General features: G+C 39.9%; 1 pseudogene across 1 annotated transcript; it reads right to left on the bottom strand.

The window, feature by feature from the left end:
* Positions 1–1,636: 1,636 nt before the first annotated feature.
* Positions 1,637–23,537, bottom strand: LOC308053395 (putative tRNA methyltransferase 9B; annotated as a pseudogene). The gene is made up of 4 exons: positions 23,464–23,537; positions 17,856–17,974; positions 15,358–15,527; positions 1,637–2,667 (listed from the first exon to the last, which is right to left on the bottom strand). The product of its transcript is annotated as a putative tRNA methyltransferase 9B (transcript).
* Between the last annotated feature and the right edge of the window lie 220 nt (positions 23,538–23,757).

Here is a 23,757-nt window from a genome sequence, read left to right as displayed (position 1 = left end):
TCCTGCTGCTTAGTGCAACCTGAAGCTTCACTGAAAAATAGGCAGATGCTGTCAAGTCCTTCTGGCAATGGAAAAAAGTGTACAAAATGAAGAGAATGGTGTCGTCAGAGCTGGATGGCAGAAACATTTTGTGACTGAAAATTATTTTCTTCACTTGCACAATGATACTAACATTTAGGGGAAAAAAGGAGCACTGCAGAGGCAATCATTACAGATGGAGGGGACTGATCAGCCTCTCTAGCTTTGCCACCTGAAAATACAAAATGTACAAGATGTACTGCGATACCGCCGACATGAGCTCCATGGGAGGAAGTATAGGAAATGTGATTACAGATATTATATCCAAATTGAATTAAAGCTGCATTAAAAAAGTCAGATTACTGTACAGTTCCATGCTATGTTTGAAAACATGATATGCATCTGCTACTGACAGACCCATAAAGAACGTGCGAGGGCTGAGTTCTCAGAAAAGAAGCTTGATCTCTGACTTGCTGATTTGCAAATCCACAGAAACAAAGGCAGGAAGTAAAATTACGGACAGACCTCTCCAGGACACAAATAATCATCAGCAAAGTTTGGGATTTTTCCTTGATTTGTTTGGGATTTTTGCTTGTTTTTCTTCCAAATATTTACATTTCAACCTTAAGCAAAATTAATTACCTCAGTTTCTTTATCTGTAAAAATTGGATAATGAATCTTATGTTCTTTGCAAAAGGTGAATTTGTGGATAAAAGCATTAGTATCGCTTGCTGATGTTCGTAAATACTTTTTCAGTTGACTAGTGGTCACTGGAACACTGTTCTGTGCTGTGCTTATTCACTGTACAGACTAAATGAGTTATGACGTCCTTCTGACTCCCCTTAGTTTTGCTGACAGGGAGAAAGAGCGATCCAGGCTTAAGAACACACGTCAAGCTCACTTTTAAAACTATTTTTTTGTGGAGGGTCATGTAGTGGCGTATATGGAGGTAACTATCTCTTTGCTTTCTTGGCTGTGACTGCCACACGGAAATGAAAAAGATCTCAAGACTGACAGTGTCATGAGTTATTGCTTCTGCCATGAGGGCTCTGTACACCCGGTCATTCTCATAAAAGACTGTCTGTCTAGTATGACTAGAAGTATCATATAGGCTGACAAAGTGAACTGTAATAAAACAGTGTTTCTTTCAATTACTTGCTGTGTTGTGTTACATCAAGTGGCAGAGTACAATAAATTTTAAAATAAAAAGTTGACATGAATGATTATATAGTAATAAAAGAATAATACAGGCTTTTAATGCACATGTAAAAAATAATACAGCAATCACCTTCCAACTGCACTTTACCTATTTTCAAGCAACAAAACACAGCTGGCAGCTGTTTATGAAAAGGAATCAGTGTGCTAAAATTTTCTCAGTCTGAAATAATAACTCCAGTAAAAAAAATTCAATAGAGATGTATTTTAAGAACAAAATCAAAGAAAACAAAGTCACAGAACCTGAGAGTTTCAAAGCACTCTTCTCCTCATACATCCCACTCTCCCCCAAAACAAACCCAAGGCTCTAAAAAGCTTCAGGAAAGATTTTCAAAGGCACTGAGCTTTCAAAAGGAAGAAAGCCCTTAAATATTCTTCGTGCATTTCAATAAGGCAATTTCCCCTAGATCTTCCACACTTCAGTCTTTTCTGTGATCACACACCAATTGGCATGGTTAAAGTATGAATGAGTAATATGTAGCTCTGGAATGTGACGCTCTATCAGTTCAGCCAATGCCCCTTCTTTAAAAACATGGTGGCATCTCAGCCAGGCTCCCCCCAGCACCCACCTGCTGTCTGCTCTGCCTGGTCAGGGCACACTCATTGACTGAGTTCTCCAGAGAAGAGCCTGCTCTCCTTTTCTTCTGGCATTGGCAGAAAGCTCCTTGTTTTGGGTGATGGTCTATTTTAAGTTGTTGTCTGACAACTAATTCTTTCTGATGTGAAATCAGGTCAGGTAGACAGACTTCACTGCAATAGTGCAGCCATAAGGAGCTGCAGAGTTACTTGCCCTAATTCTGAAGAGCAACTTCTGAAAGCCTTCGAGCAGCATGACAAGGGCACAGGTTTAACAGCCACTTCAAAAGCTGTTGCATTTTCAAAACTTGGTTTGCAATGTACTAAAAAATAAACAGAAGCATGTTTCAGGACATCACGTGCTCTGTTTTTTTCAACATTTTTTCCCCCTGTTTAATTCATTCAGCTGAATATCATAATTACAGTGACTAATGAGCTGGTTTTGGTGCCACCGATCACCCAAACCTAATACTGAGCCAAGCGATCTTGAGAACAGAAGCCATCTCAGAGATATCTTTAACACTGTGCGCTGTGCTTTTTTCTCCCCTCCACAGGATGAGCTCCTTGCTGTCCCCTGTACCTCTGAAGTCCCATCCAACTTGTGATAGGGCTAGTTCAAAGCCAGTTCTTTGTCCTTGTGAAGAACTGATTTTTGTACTGCATGTGAGCAAGGCTCACCCGAGGAGCAGGAAGGAGGTGAAGGATTCCAAGGAACAAAGACGTCTTGCTTTTCAAATCTTCTCTGTTTTTGCTCCATTGCCCACACATATATCATTATCTGGCCTCCTACTCTCAAGATGCGAGCCATCTCTTTTATTGCTCGCATGCACCTCTCTTCTGTTGAAAAATGGTGGATCACTAGAACAGAACAGATAATGTGAATAAGTATCCCTCAAGGCACCAATGAATACAGAGTATAAGGACAGGGACTGGCTCTGACACGCCAGCAGCCGGTGGTTTGCACCACAGGAATACATCATTTATCTTCCATTGTGCTACATGTTATTGTACTATCTCTAACATCTCTAAAATTGTGCTATCTCTATCTCTGTAAAGAGTTCATAACACACTGACTTGTTTTAAAAACACAGCAAAATTTAGAAACGTTGAAACAAGTGACATCTTTCAGACCAGCAGTAAAGAACACAACAGTCTCATTTTCTCAGTTAAAGGCTACCACTGGGTTCATGGCAAAGCAACCTGGCCCTTTTTTGCCCTCATCTAATTCTCCTGTTCAGCCTGAAAGAAGCAATTCTGAAAGACCGGGGTCATACATGGTCCTTTCAACAGCCATGCTAGCGATCCTGCTGATAACATCCATTAAAAAAAGACTACATTAAAACCACCTGCCCATTTCTCCTTCTTTATTTGCAGACATCAGCAACAGAGCAGAAAAAATGAACAGTCACTATCAGGCTGGTATACATTTAAATCATCAACATATGAGTGAAAGACAGTCAATTAGCATTTATCTAGTTCTGCCATTAACAAGCATATATCACAAAACCAAATAATTAGATAATCACACAAAGATGTGTGATGTGGGGGATGCCTCACAAGTATGATGGTGAAACTCAAGCAGCACAGCTTCGTTTGAGTCAGAACTGAATTTAAATTTCTTATTTCCTTAAAAATGTTTGCCCTGAAAAGGGCAATTGGACTCAGGCTTTGGCAGGAATTTGCTGAGCAGCAGCTCTGCAGGTTGGCTCCTGCTCTCAGACTGGGCAGCTCTAGTGCAATTCACAGCAGACGTTGCAGTGGATCAGGCCTTGGTGCACAGCAGGGACTTCAGCAATGCTTCAGATACATCAAATGAATGTTACATGAGAAATAAGAATAGGAAACAATCCTGAAATAGAGCTGGAAAGGACAGGGCACATATTAAAGGTGCTGATAACAAAAACATTCGATTAGTTATATTTATTCAACTTTACATTTTCCTCAGTGAAAATGCCCATGCCAGTTTGGGCAGGTATTTCTACACCTACCACTTCGGGTTACAATAATAAACCTTTTTTTTTTTTTTTTTGGTCAAGCTGTTGCGGTGTTTGTTTCAACAGAAAAATAACAACTCTTTGAAGGAAAAAAAAACTGCAAGTTTTAATTCTTTCTAGAAAAATAAGTGCAGAAAAGGCAAGCAGAAGCTCTGTATGTGCAGCCTCTGTGTCTGCCAGGGCAGCTGTTCACCATCAGATCCATTTTCCTCAGAAAAAGAGACACTTTACAATTAAAAGAATAACAGCATGCAATCCAGGTGAGATAGGAAAACACTCCTCCCACAATGAATGATGCATTTAGAACCTCAGCAGCAATGTGAGGATCAAAAGGCAAGCTTTGAAAAAATAGGGTCTTTTAACATTTAGTTATTCAGCTGCTTTGCCCGTAGGTTTCACTCTTTTGAGATGAGCAGAAATCAATTCTGAAAGCTCAGGTCTTCTGGCACTAGTAGAGATGTTGACATTGAAACATTCTGGCCTTTTTAATTAAAAAAGCATCAAGTGTCATTGAAGAAATTACAGCATATTAATAAAATCTCATGCTGAGCAAAACTTTAGTGTTGTCAAGATATATTTATCAGATAATTTTAAAAGCTATGGGTGATGTATTCCATTTAAAAATGCATGACTTAAGGAGACAGAGCATCTGCATGGGGCAGCATCACACTACCCTGAAATCACAGATTATCACTTGAATTATTGCACATGATTGTTTTTAATGAGACACAAACATGTCAGGCTCCAAGATCACCATGCAACCACATTCACCTGAAGCAGGTGGCTTATAAAAAAATCAGTTCTTTTCCTTGACATTAAGTTCCTTTTATGTTGAAACTGTGCTTAAACTGAACAATCTGTAAAGGTGCCATTTTAGAGATGGAGCAGCTCATGTTAGCTGGCAGTGAGGCAGAAATACTCACCAAGGGCCTGGATGCAGTCCGGCAACAACGTGAACCTACTCAAATGGAGATGGCTCAAATCTACTTCTCCTGCAGCTCCTCTCATACTGTCAAGTAGAGGGGACTGAAGGCAAGATTTCACAGGATCATGGAGTGGTTTGGGTTGGAAGGCACTCTCAAAGATCACCTTGCCCAACCTGATGCCATGGGCAGGGACATCTTCCAGTAAATTGGGTAGTCAAAGCCCTGTTCACCCTGGTCTTGAACACTTGCAATGGTGGGGCATCTACAACTACCCTGGCAACATGTTCCAGTGTCTCACCACCCTCATAATCTGCCTCATGTCCAGTCTAAACCTACTCATCTAATCCACCCTCTTTCAGGTTAGAACTGTTGTCCCTTATCCTGTTACTACAGGTCCTGGTAAAAAGTCTCTCTCCATCCTGCTTACAAGCCCGTTTTAAGTACTGAAAGACCATAATATTGTGTCCTCAGAGCCTTTCAGTGCTACAGCCCTAGAACAACCTTTCAACAGCTGTTCAACATATTTTAAGGTGATTTCCCACCATCCAAACGCTGTAAAACAAGGGTCCAGATGCTTGAAAGTGGATTTGTCATAATGACTGGCTCTTTAAATGAAAATTAGTTTTGTGCTAAATTACAATAAATATAGAAGCTTGCAGGCGGTGAAAACATTATTGGGGCAGAGGAAACTCATCCTGGGTCGAAGCAAACGTCTCTCCAGTGTGGGGCTGTGGCAGCAGTCAGCACCAGATTTTGGGAAACAATAGTGATGCTTTCTCCTCTCACCTCCTGTGGTCAGCAGCCCAAGAGCTTCTTCATTCACAGGCTGGATCTTGTATCTAACAGCCGGTGATGGGTGTGTCCTCCATGGATACTTTCTTGGTCTCACTTTTACTTCTGAATATAAAAAAATCACATGTCAAAGGAATTTTCAATTTTTTTTTTTAATTTATTTTTTTTTTTTTTTTAGGAAAATGGCTCCTTCTGTTTAAAATTTTTCCCTGTGGTTCTCCTTTTGCAAGAAACCAAGAAATTTACTTCCTATTCACTAATTTCTTATTGTTTATGGGTTGCAGGATGGTATCCTTGCTCTCTCAGGAGCAGTATGATGTATGCACTTATTTAATAGTACTTTTATGATTATGATATTTTTTCTTAGATGAAGAGACCTAACCCACTAATCTGTTCTCATACATAAACAGTTTACACTTTTGGTCATTATTAGGACCTTTACTAGTTTATCTATGTCCTTCCAGAGACTGAGAAAACCTGAATTTCATGTGGTATTTGAGATATGGATGTATCAGGTATTTATCTTCTACCATTCTTCTGGATTTTCAGTTTTGTTCTTAATATTTGAACACATTTTTGACCAGGTTTGAACAACGAGCTAATATTTTTCAGGGCAATGAAAATGAGCACGATAATGACATAAATGTCTTTTTCCTGAACAGGAATAGATGGCACCAGTGTGCCTGTACACTTAGTTATTTTTTTTCCATGCACATTATCTAGCGTTTATCCACAAGTGCTTTTCTACAATTTTGCACCCAGTCATTAATTTTACATCAGACTTTTCTTACAAATCTTTGCAGTCAGTAATCCTGAATAACTCTGTGTCACCAGCAGCCTTTATCACTAGCCTATTCATTTCCTTTGTAATTATAAATTACATAGGAATCTGTTGAACAGCGGCCTTTTTATAGGTGCTGTACACCTACATGAAGCCTTCAACATTGAGTCTTTCAGCATTTTCCACACTCATCTGCTGGCATTTTACCCTTCTGGCTTTCCCTTTCAATTTTCTTAAGAGTTTCTTCCTTTTTGGGAGTAAACTTTTATGCAGTGGATCTTTTACAGTATTTTTGTTCCCAGCAGGAGGTTTGATTATGGTCACATTACAGGCAGTAAGATAATGTGGTTCTTCCACAATTACTTATTGATACGGGCCTGATGCACCATTTCAGGCTAATAACAGTTGTTTCCCTTTTGTGGGTTCTCAGATTTATCTTTCCAAGAGGTTTTGTGCCCCTGTGTATCATTTACACAACCTACATATGGATAATTGTGGTCTTTCTGTATTGTGCTTTCTGCCCCCACAGGCCTCGCAATCTCTCTTAATAATCTGTGGTCATTTTATCCAAGTTTAGCAGAGAGCTAGTGATACATCCTTATAATTACACTGCTCTCCTCTGCAACTGTCTACCTACTTTCATTTTTTCCAGAAGTTTATCCTCATGTATTTTTTTTTTCCACAGAAGAATGTTCAGAGCTTTTTAGCTGTTATGCAACCCTTGTAACAAAAGCTAGAAAAAAAACCCCTAATAAGTTCACTACAAAAATGGTATTAATAAACATTACATCATTACCATACTGACCAACACCATGCCATGGTGATGAGGACAAGCAGGACCACAGCTAATTTTTTAAACATCCCAACTAACCATTGCAAAAAAGAAATCTAAGAATGAAAATATTTGTTTAGAGTGAGCACAGCTGCTTGTCCAAACTCCTGACAGCTCTTTGCAGCAGCAAGGCCTTGCTTCATGGATTAACAGTCATTATAAGTCAAGCATTCCTTTTCATCTTGGCCATACATTCCCCTAGTGTACCTAAACGCCAATCCAAATTAATTTTGTGCCATGTACATTCCCACCACTTTTGTTTAAATTGAAGACTGAAAGATTTTCCATAACTGAAAAATGCATAATGCAATTTCAGATTTCAAAGGGAGACGGCAAGGAGGAAAGAAGAACATTTCAAATATTATTCACTTCTTCATTTCATAAAAATATAATTAATTGCTCCTTCTCCCAATTTAATACTGTGACTAATCCTGCTAAAAGGGATTATTTAGAATGAGCAGACAATGAAAGATACATTTTTGTGCCATTCAGCTGTCTTCAGAGAACAAAACTGAAAGCATCGACAACTTTGTCAGAATTTTTTTTTTAGAAGTCATTTTCAAAATGAATATTTTAGGTCAGTGATTCAATTTAAACCCCATTAAATGGCAAAAAGAAATCTGTGTAATCAGAAACTGCTTTTCTCTGTCAAATTTCTTTGTTGATGTTAAGTCCCTTCAGAGAAATTTGGAAACTATTTAAGGATTGCAGAATGTTTATCTCAGAGACTCTTGTCTATACTGTATATACACTTCAGATGTCACTTTATCTTGGTCAGCTCTAATAGTAAGAACAACTGGAACATATATAGAAGGAATGGTTCTAAGTGAAATATTATTTTATTCTCTTCATTACAGAATCTTAGAATCAGAGAATCTTTCTGGTTAGAAATGACCTTGAAGATCATTGAGTCCAACCACAAACCTAATACTGCAGAGTCCACGTCTAAACCATGTCCCTAAGAACCTCATCTACGTATCTTTCAAACACCTCTAGGGATGGTTAGCCAACAACTTCCTGGGGGAGAAAAAATACTAACATACCAAAGAATTACTTAGTAAACTTCAAAAAGTGTTTCCATTAAATACTTTTTCCTATTAAAAACATAACGAATTAATTACTTGGGTTAGAAAATTTGTTCCTTCTTTAATTTTCCCACATTTATGGTGAGCATTAGAAAATGAGGATGCTGCCTTTACAAAAATCATTATAATGATGAAATTTAATTAACTTATTTAAGCCTTGATTCAGGAACATAATTATATGCTTAATTTTAAGCATCTGAATAGCTACACTGCTAATTCTGAAATGCTTGTCACAGCAGCATAGAAGTGGGGACACCTATAGCTAAAACCAGCGGAAGAGAGTAATAAAATAAGGTCAGGTGGAGCAGCTCTCCTCAGGCCCTTCCCCTCCATCGCTTTGTGTCATCCTCGAGCCTGAATTCCTCCTGCCCTCTGCCCACTCGGAGCTGCAGGGCTTTGCCTGGAGCTGCTGCACCAGCCTCACCTGCTGCAGCACCTCTGGGGTTCACCCCATGGATGCTCAGAGCTGACTCAGTCTGCTCTCGAGCAGCATTAAATCTTGCTTGTACACTTTACATTAGTCAATCATGGCATACGGAGGAAACAACACAGGCAGCCACCTTTTTTCCTTCCTTCCTTCCTTCCTTCCTTCCTTCCTTCCTTCCTTCCTTCCTTCCTTCCTTCCTTCCTTCCTTCCTTCCTTCTTTCCTTCCTTCCTTCCTTCCTTCCTTCCTTCCTTCCTTCCTTCCTTCCTTCTTTCCTTCCTTCCTTCCTTCCTTCCTTCCTTCCTTCCTTCCTTCCTTCCTTCCTTCCTTCCTTCCTTCCTTCCTTCCTTCCTTCCCAGGTGTGCTCCTACATGCTGGGCTACAGGATTAGGCTCCTCTTCCACCTCCTTTAGGCTTTTTGGCTGCGAGCTCTAAGGGATAGCAGTGGTTTTCTTCACCTAACACATGTCCCTGAGTTCTGGAAATGTGGGTTTGAAGGAGGAAGGAGGTGAATCGAGCTCTCCTGCTTTCTGGTTGAATGGCCAGAGGACTTGGCTGCACTGCAAAGAGAAAATAAAGCAAAACCTCTGCAATGCTCTGTCAGGCACCAACCATAAAAAATCCTTGGCACTACAAATCTTTATTCAGTGAAGACGGTTTGAATGTGCATCCAGATCAGGTGCCTGAATACTGCTCTGGATCTGTTCCGGATCTCAGTGTCCTACTCAGCAAGAAAATTAGGTTTTGGTAGTACAGACTCAAACCCTGTGCTGGGGAGCCTGCTCTTGGCTGACAGCACAAGCCTGCCAAGCCCATCATGTGGAAGATACTCAGCCATCCCTCCTTCCAAAGCCACATCCACATTGCTCTGCACCCTGAGAGAGCAGAGGACAACAGCTGTACATGAGAAAGTTGTGTGGCCAGTAAGAAGCTGCCACCTCTTTTAATGACACCAAACACCTGGCCAAGACCTCGCAACAAGGTAACATGTTGTTAAGAGCATGTAGGTAAGATTTAAAAAAGATACACTGTCAACAAGACAACAGTAATAAGACCATGGATAGATGACTGTAATCTAAAATAAATGAGTACATTTAAAAATACTGAGCAGGCTGCTAGCTGCTACAGTGAAAATCAAGCTAAATATATGGAGTTTGCAGCAGTTCTGCACTCCAGTAACTCAAGGCAATAGAGGGGACCGTAAGGGGCAGAGCTCTTTCTGTTGTGATGTACATTTTTTCTAAGAAAAAAAAAAAAAAATCAAGCTTTCTGACCCCAGCCCATCCTGAGGTAACTATAATGCACTGGAAATAAACTTAGGATATTTTTGATATCAATGCAAGGAACACAAAGGTCCTGATTTAATTAAGTGAGATGGAAATCAGGCTCCTTGCTGTTGGTGAGAATTGCACTGATAGACAGCACTGTCAGCTGATGAACCCAGGGAGAGCAACTTTGTTAACAACAGATAAAGCCTGCAGGTGTCAACCACGGGCTCTCACTGTCTATGGAGCTTCTCTGCATTTCTAAGAATTTGTGATTACTAGCTTACAAATAATTGTATTGTTCATTTAAAATAGAACACTAAACAGTGGTGAGACCAAAGCTGAAGGCTTGCAGATGCCTCAGGAGAAGCAGAGGTACACAGTGGGTTGCCTCGTCAAGACCAGAAAACCCCACTATGGGTGGCATTTCTCCACTCTCTCCAAGACCTCTTGCGATATTCAGACTTTGTATTTTGCACTTCTGACTTCCATCAGAGAGAAGAGTTTACCACTGTTTGATGAGCTGTATTAACATTAGGTAGCAACTACTTATAGAATAGTCAATGGATTTTTCTCAAAAAGGCCAGGTGGCCTTTACATTAAAATAGATGCAGAAAATTAGAGGTTGTTCATTTTCTAGCTCCAAGGCAGAGTTAAACACTTGGCCCAACTGTGACCCAAATTGGTCTAACCTGCTTTTCAAAGCCTTCTAAGATTTGAGGTAAATAACCTTTGCTGCAGGATAAGAGGATTATTTATTTTTTCCCATGCGAAATGAAGACCAGCTTTCTCTACAAATAATTTCTGTGTTTGAAGACTACTATGCTTCCTGCAGTCTTTTTTTTCTCTTTCTTGACTAACCAAAGCCAATTCCTTCATCTTCCTCTAATAGTTAAAATTTTTTAAACATCAATTATTTAAAATGTCTCCATATCGAGTGAAACTTTGTGGGGCATAGTGCCCAAAAATAGATATGATATTCCACCTAGGATCTCAAAAGTACCAAGCACAGGAGGGTGACTCATTCTTCTGCCTTACATGAAACTGCTCTGTCACCATACTCCAGACAGGTATTTGCCTGGTTTTCCAACAGCACGACACTACTCACATGTATTTGGCCTGTGGCCCAATTTGCCTGGCTATTATTTATCAATTTGTCCATTGGATGTTTCCTTCCCAAGCATGGTGCATCCCTCTTGATGTATTCCGTATCTCTTCCTGTTGATTTCAGACAACTCTCCATCATTTGCATGCCACATCACATATTGCAAAATAAATCCAGCTCTTCCTACACAGAAGCCATTCACAAATTGTTCAGGACACTCTCTAGCCTGCCATCAAAGTTATTAATTAAAATTTGCTTAGAAACAGATGTAGGGTGGGTCCCAAGAGCATCTCATCTGAAATGTGTCCTGATTGGACAGTGAACCACTGATCCATTTTGAGAATTATTTTTTGTCCATATTCTTAGCTCTGTTTATTTATTTTACTTGCAACGATGACATGAAAGTCAAGATATATCATGTCTTTTCCTGCTACCGTGTCTATTGGTATGATTACCCTGTCAAAGACAGAAAGCAGATTGACTTGCTCCTGACAAATACATGTTGGCTGTTTCCCGTTACATTAGTATTCTGTAGGTTTAAATAATTTAGTCTATTTAAATTAGATTATTTGAATTATTTATTCTAGTATCCTTGCATAAATCTAAGTTAGGCTGGCTTCCTCTTGATGTCCTTTCTTTCTCTTTAGGAAAAAGTATTACGTTTGCTGTTCTTCACTTGCTGGAGGTCTTAATGATAATCTGCTAGTTCACTGTAGTTTAAGATTAATTTCATGATTTCCTAATGATTTCTGTAATCTAAGTATCATTTAAGAATACTTAGGTAATATTATTTCCTTTTTATAGTCCAAACTCCTGTCCTCTGGTTAAAACTCTATTAACTTGTTGACGACTACTGTTAGCTTTTTGTAAAGACATAAGAAAAAAGCAGCTTCCCCTGTCGTCTGTTATTTACTCTTTCCTCTTGCTTTTCATGCATTTATAAAACCTTATCCTAGTTCAAATTCATGTTGTGCTGTAGTGATCCCAACTTTGGTTCTTCACTATCCCTTATAATTATTGGTAGTCATGTTTTTTGATGATTTGTTTTCAATTTATCTGGCATTAAATAGTTTCTGGTGCTGTCATACCAGACCTCGTTATACTCTGCTTTCTGTTGAGACAGATTGCTTGTTGTGCCTTTAATATTGCTTCTTACAGAGAATGCAATTTTCTGACCACAGTGCCTTTTTGTCAGAAAAAGTTAAATAACTGTTAGAATGCAATCCTGACTGATCCTTAGGAAAAACAGAATTTAGGACAACTAGCAGGTAGTGATGATATACCTACCTGACAAAACTCAGTGTTATACATGAATAGCCAAGCTGGCACAGAAATATGAGGGTTCTTCATGGGGTAAAGAGACTCCATCATGATGGTATTTCAATATGGTCTCCATATTAATAGGCACAACAGTGCAATGTAACTACACTGATAGTAACACTTGGTTTCTTATTACTCAGTGTCTCATTGAATTTTATCATAAAGACAGAACCTTATATAGTAAGGAAACTCTCCTGGACCTTTTATTTGGACTTCTTTTTTTTTTTTTTTTTTTTTCCCCCAAGAGACACTTCCACCTTGTAGACTTTAAGAATTATATTGTTTGCAATTACACAGACCACTTTCTCAGACAATGTAAATTAGAGGACTAGACACGTTTATGTCCCTTATGTTCCCCTCACTTTCCCTGTTAAATTACCACATGACTAAAAGATCACAGATTAAAGCAACGTTAATTTTCACATATTGGTATTAACACCAAGGAAAGCCATTTGATGCTCTTCACTTTAGTAACCCTCTTTTTCCTGCTGGGATGAGGAGTCTGATCAGATATTTCAGTAATATAAAACAACTTTACTGACTTGAGTATCTGACTCTTAATAGGAGAAGAAAATGTGATGTCTTCACCATTGCATTTGGAGGAAAGAAATTACTTATCTAAATTAAAAGAAAAAGCTTGTTCTTATCCTTTGCTCATCTCAGAGTCCAAGAGCTAGGCATATAGAAGATTTTGTTAACACAGAACGTGATCGTTCCATATAAAATAGAAAGACACCTTGACTGAGGTAAAGTCATCCTAAAAAATAAGTCCTGCACTATGATTCAGAACAATTCCTTAGTGAAAGTGGAAACGTGAGTGCCAGTCCTTTTTCCATTTATACAAGTGGCAGAACTCCTACTTATTTTAATAATATAGGAATGGCTTCATCATGCTAAGAGTAACAAAGCCATCAGTATATGGCAAAGGGGATGATTTCCGTTGCTTGGGGAAATTAAATCTCAAATATAATTATGCTATGAATATGCTGGGAAAGCAACTGTGATTTCTTTCTTAAGACAATGAAAACCTTTTGAAATGAATTGAATATTCACAGGACAATTTTGTTTCCTTGAACAGACAGTTAAGCATTTGAAAGCAGCACATTTTAAAGTTTTGCTGATATGCCTAGGTGCTTTTCTTGTTGGTAAAGGTTATTCCATTCATGGAACTGGCAAAAATATTAATTATATATGCATATGCAATAGGTGTTGAGTAGAAGAAAAAATCATCAAGTTGGTCTTGACGCTCCTCTTTGGCTGATATTTCCTACTACAAACCTGGCTTTAGAATGCCTACAGAAATTTCTTGTCTCCTTTGACAATCTCCTGAAGATTAAGAGAACACATGCTTACTCAAACTATAGTCTATATGTCCTATACTATGTACTAGTATATATAATAATTCAACATATTATTTGAAGTTTTGTAATGCATCTGAACCTTATTTTTCAGTAATAACAAGGAAACATGATCATTGCTGTGGTGCATGCATGACCTGTGATATAAAGGTTGTAACAGAAATAACTCTATGATTTGCATCCATACCATAGCGCTGAAAGCACCACAGTCCACAACCACGTAGTTCTACCTGTTGCCCAAGTGTCCTTTTAGATTCCTCACTGATTCCAGCTTCTCACAGAGCAGCCAAGCAAACAGGGCTTTCAGCTTGCTGTGGCTGGGAAGGTCTGTAGTTCTGCACCTCCAGCAGCAACCTTGGCCCAGCTACTCTGATTTGTGTTCACAAGTACTCCTGGGGCAAAGACTTTTCCAAGTCAGACAGTTTCTGAACATTGCTACATAGCCTTTTCAGCAAATATGGATTGTCCTTCACTTCCTTACTCTGGATTTCCAGAGAAATCAAATCACCTTTGGGCACATGATGGTTGTCACTCCATCTGGGCAAAGGATGTCACAACCCAATATTAAGGCTGTTAGCTATTGGTCACGTTTCTTAAACCATGACTGAAAGATTTTCAGATGGTGTAGCTGAGCATGGTTCAGAGCCCTGTGCAATGATGTACCAGTGACAATAATGCAAGCTCAAATTTCCATCAAATGTCAAATGGACCTGGACTTGAAAAGTAAAGTCCTTTAGGGCTTAGAGAAAGGTCACCTGAGACATGGAGAAGAGGCTGTATCAGTTTACTCACTAACTTCGAGAGAAGTGAGGTATTAACATTTCACTTTGGTTTATAACAAGGCTTAGAGACCTTCACACTCCTTTGGCTGAGAAAAGGGAAATCAAGCTGGCTAAGCACTGTGATTTGTTTTATTTACTGTATTGGCCAACTTCCAATCCGTATAAACTTAACACCTAACTTCTAAAAGTTGGTTGAGTACTTTCAAGACTCCCAGAACAAAAGAACCCTCAAAATTTAAAAGAGAAAAAAACCAAAGGCTAAAGCTACCATTCAATATCTGCTTTTAAAGTGGAAAAGACAGGTAGTTCCTCTGTCATTAGGTTAGGCTGAAAAGGACAACTAAACAAAAAGTAAAAATCTTACAAGAAATGAAATCTAAGGTAATTTGATGAACATTTTGAGGTGGCAGTGCTACCAAAACAAGCACTTCTGCTTGCTTTGTCATCGGTTCCCTGTTCTTTCTCTGCATTATCCCCTAATTTTGTGGAAACAGGTCTCCCTCCAATGAGGTAAACTATTTTTCTGGGTTACTTTACAGCTGGACCAGTGTCATGATCCTTCTTCATAAACACAAAAATGATTGTGTTGATTGACAAACCACTCAGTCTTCCTAAGCAAGTTTTGTTGTATCTTCTTCCTGACAGAGCAAACATTTAAAATTTCTGCCATGTGATAAAGTACAAAGAAGGGTCTCCTCTCCTGGTTTGCACATTGTAGTTTAGTTGTGCTTGGACTAGAATAAAACTCAGCTCGCATCTGTGTGACTTACCCATTTTGCAGTTTTTCTTGTGCTAATGCAGATTTACCTGGTGTACACAACCCAAAATATTTTGTTGGTCACTGACAAGACCCACATCTAGAAGAGGCTGTACCAGAACTTCCCAGAGATGGCCAAAACAACATAGAAGCACTCACTTTTATAAGGCAGACACAAGCCATGGCACACCTTTACTTCGTGGCCTTCATTGCTGATTCCACCAATAGGAAACAGTAGTTGCAATGCATTTTATAGACTTGAGAACTAATGTGAAGGTTTCTGTCATTTCCACAACCTGAAGAAATAATGAGGAGAAAGGCAGATATTTGGTGTTTGTACAAGAGAATGCATTCCTGACATAAATTGCGATGTATGCCCTTGACTGGCCTAATAGCTTGAAATTCTCCACCCATATTAAAGGAGATACAATTGCAGTGGAATTCAGATTATTTTTTACCATCACAGTACAATGAGCACAGACTGCTCCTTTCTGTCTAGTAGGCTCTCTGCTACGTGACAGGAGGTGTTCAAGTGGGATTGCTGGAGAGCCTTTACCTTGGCCTTCCTACCACATACAGAATCAAAAATATTTATGGTAATGGTGCTACTGCAATTCTGCTTGTAATAGACTCAAAATACTAAGTAAAAGCATCATATAGTGGGAGCATAGCACTGAATTATTCCTGTGTATTGAAATGCTGGTAGACAAACGAGATTGCTAAGTAATTAAGTCACTATTAGACCAAACCATTAAATCCATTGTTTGCTGTTTTAACTGCTGCTAATTGCTGTCACCATGACAACAGCGGAGTTTCTTTTTCTGGTATCTCCATGCAGTTTCCTTTTCATAATGGAAACTGCGACACAGAAATTTACATCTTCCCAAATTGAAGTACTCCTTGTGTTGAAATAAAGGCAGACATCTTTAGACAAGAATGATTTTAATGTCAACAGTAAAATGGACCTTAACTATATTTTTGAGAATTTGTTTGCAGAATGTACACAGAGTGTACTTTAAAGTACATTATTAATTTTGAAAACTTAACTTTTCACTTGCATCATAAAAATCACAGTTCACACTAAGATCAGGGAGGTTAATGCATTGGGCCAGGATAATATCCTGTAACTTCTGCAAACCTTGTTTACATCCTGTTTATGGCTATGCTTACATCAAACACTAAGCTTGGGTCAGAGCCCAGATTTTATCTTTACTTAATTAAAAAAAAAAAAATTGTAGATCTTTTGGAGACTTCCAAGTATTGAAGTCCCTATATTTAGGTTATGGCCATCTCACAGCACCTATTGTGAAATCCACTGTGGGTCCCTATGTTCAGTAAGGAGCCTCCCAGCCCCATTAATCCCATTTGAATGGGAGATGAATTACTGCTGAGCTGCAGATAGAAGCCTGCTCCTAACTACTTGTCTAATATTAACTGCTGATGCCACCTCCCAGGAATGAAGGAAAGATATCTGGAGAAAAGCTGGAGCTCCCTCAGTCCTTCCCATCCCAGCTTCAGCACCAGCTGAGAAAAGGTGCTGTGAAACAAATTAGCCAGCACTTGGCTAATTTGAGACTCTATTTTCCAAGGAGAAAGAGCAGAAAGAGGACTACCCTGGAGCTCTGACTGGAAGAGAACTCCAGAACTTTTTGTGGTTTTCACTTTTGCAAGTAAAGGCTCCAATACAAGCCAAACAACAGCTACTAAAGATATTTCTTCTAATCCGATGCCAGATGCTGCTTGCCAGGAACGGAGAGGCAGAAGAGAGCCATCCAGGTAGACTCCTCTCCAGTGCCATGGCACTGCTCTTGGTGATTGTGTCTCCCATGAAACTTGTCTCTGGTTATGGACACCACAAGAACATGCCAGCAGCCTCTTCAAGCCAAAGCCCAGGAGCCAAGCCTGAGCTCAAATCACAGCGTTAACAAAGCCCAAAGTCTGCGACACTGGTAAAATTTCAATGTGCTGGTTCTTTGTACAGGTCTTATTTGTTCACATTGAAAACACTTCAAAATCTGCCAATATCAGAATAGGAATATAGTATCCAGCATTTAGACTGTGGTAAACTGAGAAAAGAACAAGCTACTTAGAAGTCTAGTCTAAACATGTAGAAATGATGAGTTAATGCCTAGATCTCCTTTGGGCAACCAGCATGTACCCACTTCTGGTGCAGGTGCTGAAGCAGAGACTTCCGTCATACCATTTAGACAATCTCAAACCTTTGGGGAATAAAAACCCATTGCACATTGTTTCCCAGAGCACTTAGGACAGTGTCACGATACTTGCTTCAAACTGGCCACACACAATGCATATTGTAAGAGCTAAACAAGATTTCAAATTCCAGAAGTATCATACTGATACACAACACTAGCATCCACTAATGACATCTTAAGAAATTTAGCTTGAGTTTAGTGCTTCAGCTCAGTTGAACTACTGGATACTGGGAAAAGTCAAATTGTCTTCATATACCTCTGAATGGTAGAGCGAGGTCCTTGATAGTCTGGCCATTTTGATTTCCCAGTTTGATTCACAAGCTCCAAACTCTTCTGCCACGAATACTTCTTGATAGAAGGAGATGACATACTTAGACTGTCATTAGCAATGTGATAAACAACCCCACTCATCAATATTAGCAACCAGGCCACCTGGCTCCTGCTCTGGAATGAACTGCTGCACCTTTGGCCATGCCTTGTAGCGTGCACCGTTGAAGTAAGGAGCTATTTTCTCATATATACTATGAACACTATGAACCTAGGGTGGCTTGCCTCATTCTCCATCACTATGAAGGCCAGGCTAACTCACGGAGGTCAGTGCAACTCTCCTAGAGAAAGGGAAGGGAGAAAAACAAGCACTGGATCTCTTGTTACCAAAGTATATTTCCTTAAGTTAAGCAGTTTGACATTGTTTATTTAGGAAACGGTATTTCCAAGGACCACGTTGCCATTAAAAATAAATTGCTGAGGCTTTTAAAGCAAGAAATATCATCTATTCTATGATTTTATACAATGCATTGTTTTCTTCTATAAATCTGAAAGGTATTTTATGACCTAACACTCAATGTTTACTAACTTGCTCATAGCATTGTATTTTGGAAGCTGTTAACTTTTGCTTCATAAAGTCTTCCACTCTTTTTCAGTCTACCCTTGAAAAAGACATTTTCTAAGTCTTTCATTCACAGACACATCTTAAAAAACAACAATTGAAAATAATGGTGAATACCAAAAGCTGCTCAGAGTCTGAAACAAAAGTTCCAAGAGGTGTCATTTCTCCTCTGCTTCATGCAGCACCCAGAAAGATCCATGCTTACACACTTTCAATTGCACAATTCATTGACACTCTGCATTACTGTGAACAAAAATATTTCCAGCTTTTCAAGCACTCTTTTTTTTAAAGCTGTTCTGGATTGGCATCATGCATTGGTATTAGCGATGTCTTCAGGAAAGCCCTGTGGTATTATGAATAGCCTATTGCATCCTAAGTCATTGTTCACTATGAAGCTTTGTACAGAAAGGCTGTAAAAATTGCAAGCTTTGTTGAACATATGCTGACCATCCCAGCATTTCCATTGATTTATGTGAAGTTTTGGCCACCAAGACAGGCTGCTCCTGCTTCATTGGCATGTTGCAAACAACTCCATGCAGAATAACTTCTGCATGGTCTAAAGATCTTGATGACAGCATCTCACCCTAGATCTCTGCACTGCCGGCTGGCCACTAACCTGACTCCTGATACAGTCCTTATCTGGTCCTTATTTTCAAACGCATAAGAATTTAAAATCCTGTCTACTCAAAAGACTATTGTTCTGTGATTTCTTATGAAATTACATCAAAAAGAAACATTTGAGCAGACTAAGCCTGAATTCAATTCTGCAATAACAGCAACAAAATAACTCTAGAGGGGTTTTGGTTGTGTCATTTATTAATCTGAAAAACTGTACCAGGATTAAATCCTGTAGCCCTTGGTGTCTTCTGTCACATCAGATATTCACTCAGCATCACCGTGAAATTGCACAGACCACAAGTGCCCTGAATATCCTGCATAGATCAAAGTGATGACAAGTATTGGAATGGGGTGGAGAAATTCTTTGGAAGATCATTGTGCTTTTCTTCATTATAAGCGTTGCTAAACAACAGCCACGTTAGAAACTCACATAGTAATAATAAAAAAGATAACGAATGTGAGTTGTCTTGGTTTAGTCTCTTCTGCACTGCAATGCATATCTTTTTAGCTTCTAGTGAGATTTAAAGCTACCACCTTGCAAGCACTTACACAAATGCTTAACTCTGCAAGTGCAAACGATATCACTGACTGAATCCAGTGGGGATATTCCGGGCACAGAGTTCACCACATGCATTAGTGCGTACAAGACTGGGTCTCCAAGGCAGAAGGAATTTTTTTTTTATTGTTCTTCATTATAACCAAACTCTGCTGTAAAAGCTAGTTTTTAAAAAATGCCTTCAGAAAAAAAACCAACCAAACAACAGCTGAAATAGCTGAAGTGCTCTACTGGGGATCATTTCAAGAGGAAGCTGATCTACTATCAAATATACATGGAAAGGCAGGAGGAGGCGAGAGAAGGAGAGGGAAATTGTTATTTGGAAAAGCTGTAACATCATTTCAAAGCTTTGCAGTTGCTTCATTTGACAAGAGGAAATAATAACTGGTGAACTGATGTAAGATCACAGGAGTGAAGAGAACAGAGATGTTTCTGTTTAACTCTAGGCTTACACTCAGGATAGCTCACTTAGACAGAGGGACAGCCTGGAAGTTGCTACCAGCTTGAGACACTTAATTACTAGGAAAAGAAAGAAGATACATATGAAAGAACCGAGGAGGAGAAAGCACATAATAAGACACCCTTTCAAGCTAACACACACACACACACACACATGTTTAAATGCAAAAACCTCATCACAAATTGTGTGTAAAACAGTCTCTCTTCTGGAACAAGAACAAAAAAAAAAAATAAATAACATGGGCTATTATTAAATCCCACCAAGAATATAGAAAGACATAGCATCTTTTGTTTTAAAATGGTATACCTAAGAGTGGGGGTAATAGTCTGGACTCTGAAATTCAGAAGTTCACCTCCACAATGCACTCTTAGGTTTTCTATAAGGTTCTTATAAGAAAGTGATTTTTTCGGGGGGAGGCTGGAGGAAGGAACCGGGCAAGTTCGTGCTCAACAGCCACCAGAAACCATGCTATGGACATTTCTGCTTAGGGGAGTACAATGAACGCCCATCTCCTATGCTGACTAAGCCATAAAACACAAAATGCTTGTCAACACTCCATTTAGTGCTTTTAGAACAACACGCTGACAACCATATAAAATATAGACTGCCAGAGGAAGAGAGCAGAGAGATGTTTTAGGGCACAGACACTAAGTTTACTAAGTAAAAATGTTCAGACAGTTCTAGGAAGTTGGTTATGACCTACATTGCAGAAGCAAGAAAAAAAAAAAGCACAGAGATGCCCACCAATCTAGCCCAAGGGAAAAGAATTTCAGGGGGATTGACTCAGCTTCAAACATGATTTATGCATGTCAATATGAACCTCAAAGGCTTTCCAGTTTCTCTGTCATCCCCAACATCCTTTCTCTAGTCACAGGGAAAGAAAATCAAAGTACTGATCAGGAAAACCCCAAATTTCTGCCTAACACAAAACTGGATATTTAGTGCTGCAAATTCACACAATGGCATTTTATATTGGTGTTGTTTTTTTACTTGCATAACAAAGGCTTTGGGGAATGCAGATATTTTCTTGTGAGCACATTCACCCCTAACTTTACGCACACCAAAAAAGAGTAAATCTACTAATGCAGGGCTGGCAGGAAAGTAAAATGAAGAGGTACATAGCAGCAGTTCAGCCTGTCCTCCTGCCACCTAATCTTTAGTTAAATTTGATACAACTTGATTGAAAGTTAAATTAAATTCGAGTTTAAAAGCCATTAGAAACTTCTGAGTTTGTGATTATTAACTTCCTGAATACTATGAAGCCTCTGACTGTTTGTGCAGGATGTGAGCCTCATGCAGGCTATGCCTCGTGCTTTGGGGAGACCTGACACCCCAGAGCATTGCTCCCCATGGGTACCACAGTTATCTGGTGGAGTGGGCTGTGACTCCTGCATCCAGAGCATGAGCTCATCCCCTGGCTGTGGTGTGGTGGCTTCTGATGTGCTAGGAGGGCCTTTAATTTATCTTTAAATTTAAAAATAAACTGTATGGTAGGGAATAGGCTTTCTAAATCTAAATTGTTTCATACTTTGGGTAATACTGAATGATGCTGCTCTGTGGTTCGACCTAGTAGGAGAGAGTAAACTAAATTGCTAATAAGCTTGCTTTTGACAGGGAAACTCTTCTAGAAGGACATGACATCAGAAAGCTCCCAGATGTAATGAGTAATTCCTGATTTTAAAACTTGCTTATTCTTTCTCTCTGCCTCCAAGTACTTGCAGCTGTGGAGGCAGCCGCAGGACCGGGCTGCCCAGGGCAGCACAGTGGGTCTTCCAAGCTCAGCCTGGTGAGCTGAAAGCAGCTCTGCCAAGGCTCCTCCAGAGCCCCCTGCCCGTGGGTGATGCCATGAAGAGCTGGTGGGAGTATGGGAGAAACAGGGCTGGCTCAGAGACATGTCCTACCACCACCTGCCATGAGCTAGAGAACAGGCTCTGCCAAGCAAAGCTGGTCTTCTTCAGAAACAAGAATAGCAGTTACTGCATTAAGTAATGCAGTAATTAGTGCCAGCAAATGACATAACAGCTGGCCTATGAGAGCTGAAAATCCAAACCAACAGCTCCAGGAATACGCCATATGATTCTCGCCCTCTACTCTGCCCTGGTGAGGCCCTGGCTGCAGTACTGCCTCCAGCTCTGGAGCCCTCAGTACAGGAAAGACATGGACCTGTTGGAGAGGGGCCAGAGGAGGGACACAAAAATGATCAGAGGGCTGGAACAGCTCTGCTGTGAGGACAGGCTGAGAAAGTTGGGGTTGTTCAGCCTGGAGAAGAGAAGGTTCCAGGGACACCTTATTGTGGCCTTTCAGTACTTAAAAGGGGCCTATAAGAAAGATGGGGACAGACTTATTAGCAGCATATGTTGCAATAGGACAAGGGGTTATGGTTTTAAACTAAAAGAAGGGAGATTCAGACTAGACATAAAGAAGAAACTTTTTGCAATGAGGGCAGTAAAACACTGGCCCAGGTTGCCCAGAGAGGTGCTAGATGCCCCATCTCTGGAAACATTCAAGGCCAGGCTGGATGGGATTCTGAGCAACCTGATCTAGTTGAAGATGTACCTGCTCATTGCTGGGGCGTTGGACTAGATGACCTTTGAAGATCCCTTCTGACCTATACTATACTACAATTCTAGTAAAGAAACAGCAGTCTTTTCCTCCCCTTGGCTGAATAAGTATTTTTCTGACCATATGTTTGAAAAGCCTGCTTAATTCTGTGTCTCTACACCCTCTGCATCATCATCAATCCCACTTCATATACAAGCATTACATGGTGACTGCATTGAAATAGCTTCTTTGTAAAGCACCTAATCTGTGAGTGAAACACTGTAAATATACATCTGGACTTTGGTAGTGTCCCTTTGGGGACCTGCAACAAGTTTCTTCCAGCAGCAGCAGTAGCCACAACAGGAATGCTCTGTCAGTCAGACTAAAGGTGCCTACCCCGGCAAAGGAGATAAGAAAAGAACAAGAGAGGAAAAGCTGTAAAATTGCCCTTAAAACCCTTGAATGATGGTTCCCATGAGGTGTTAGGATCTGGGGAAGGACTGATTAACAGAAGGGGAAATGCAATATAAGGCACAGAGGGCCTAGGAGAAAAGGAGAAATGAAAGAAGCTAGATTGGAAGAAAATTATAAAAGGGAATTTTATAAATAATAAAAAGGGAAAATGAAGGGCAAGATAGGAAATGAAAAGGAGGAAAAAAAAACCTGAGAAAAATAAGAGGGGTTAGAAAAGCAAAAACATGTAGATAAACTGTGGGTTAGTGTTTTAATTAGTTGGCCTCACTGCATTTTTCCCAGATACAATCATGCACAGGCACAGCATCACAAGTTGACAGCTAATCAGCCATTTGGGGATTCCTCATAATGCTGTATTAATATTACAATAACAAAACATTCCCACAAATAACAAAACATTCCCACAGCCTCCCACTTCCTGCCACACATCCTACTGGCCTCATCCTCACCCTTTTACAGGGCTGAGGGGCAGCAGAGTTACATCTCCTCCACCTTCCTAAAGCCACTGCCAGCCACAGCATAGAGTTGGTATGTGCCATTCTGAATTCCCTCCATGTCGCTGGTGCTGCTGGGGAGCTTGTTGTGTGCAGAAGAGAAGCAGGAAACAAAAACTGAAAGAGAAGGGTGGGATCTGTGAGGCTGAGCCAGCACTCAGAAAAAGCCACAGCTTTTGGAAAATCAGACGTGGGGACAGGCTTACCAAATCCAGGAAAGGAACCCCAAAGACCAATCCCAATAACTGCCAATAACCAATGCTGCTCCCAGTGGTGCAGGA

This window comes from Nesoenas mayeri, assembly GCF_963082525.1.
Source record: "Nesoenas mayeri genome assembly, chromosome: 1".
Lineage (NCBI taxonomy): Eukaryota > Metazoa > Chordata > Aves > Columbiformes > Columbidae > Nesoenas > Nesoenas mayeri.
The sequence above is the reverse complement of the archived record's forward strand: the minus strand, read 5'-3'. Positions and strand labels throughout refer to the sequence as shown.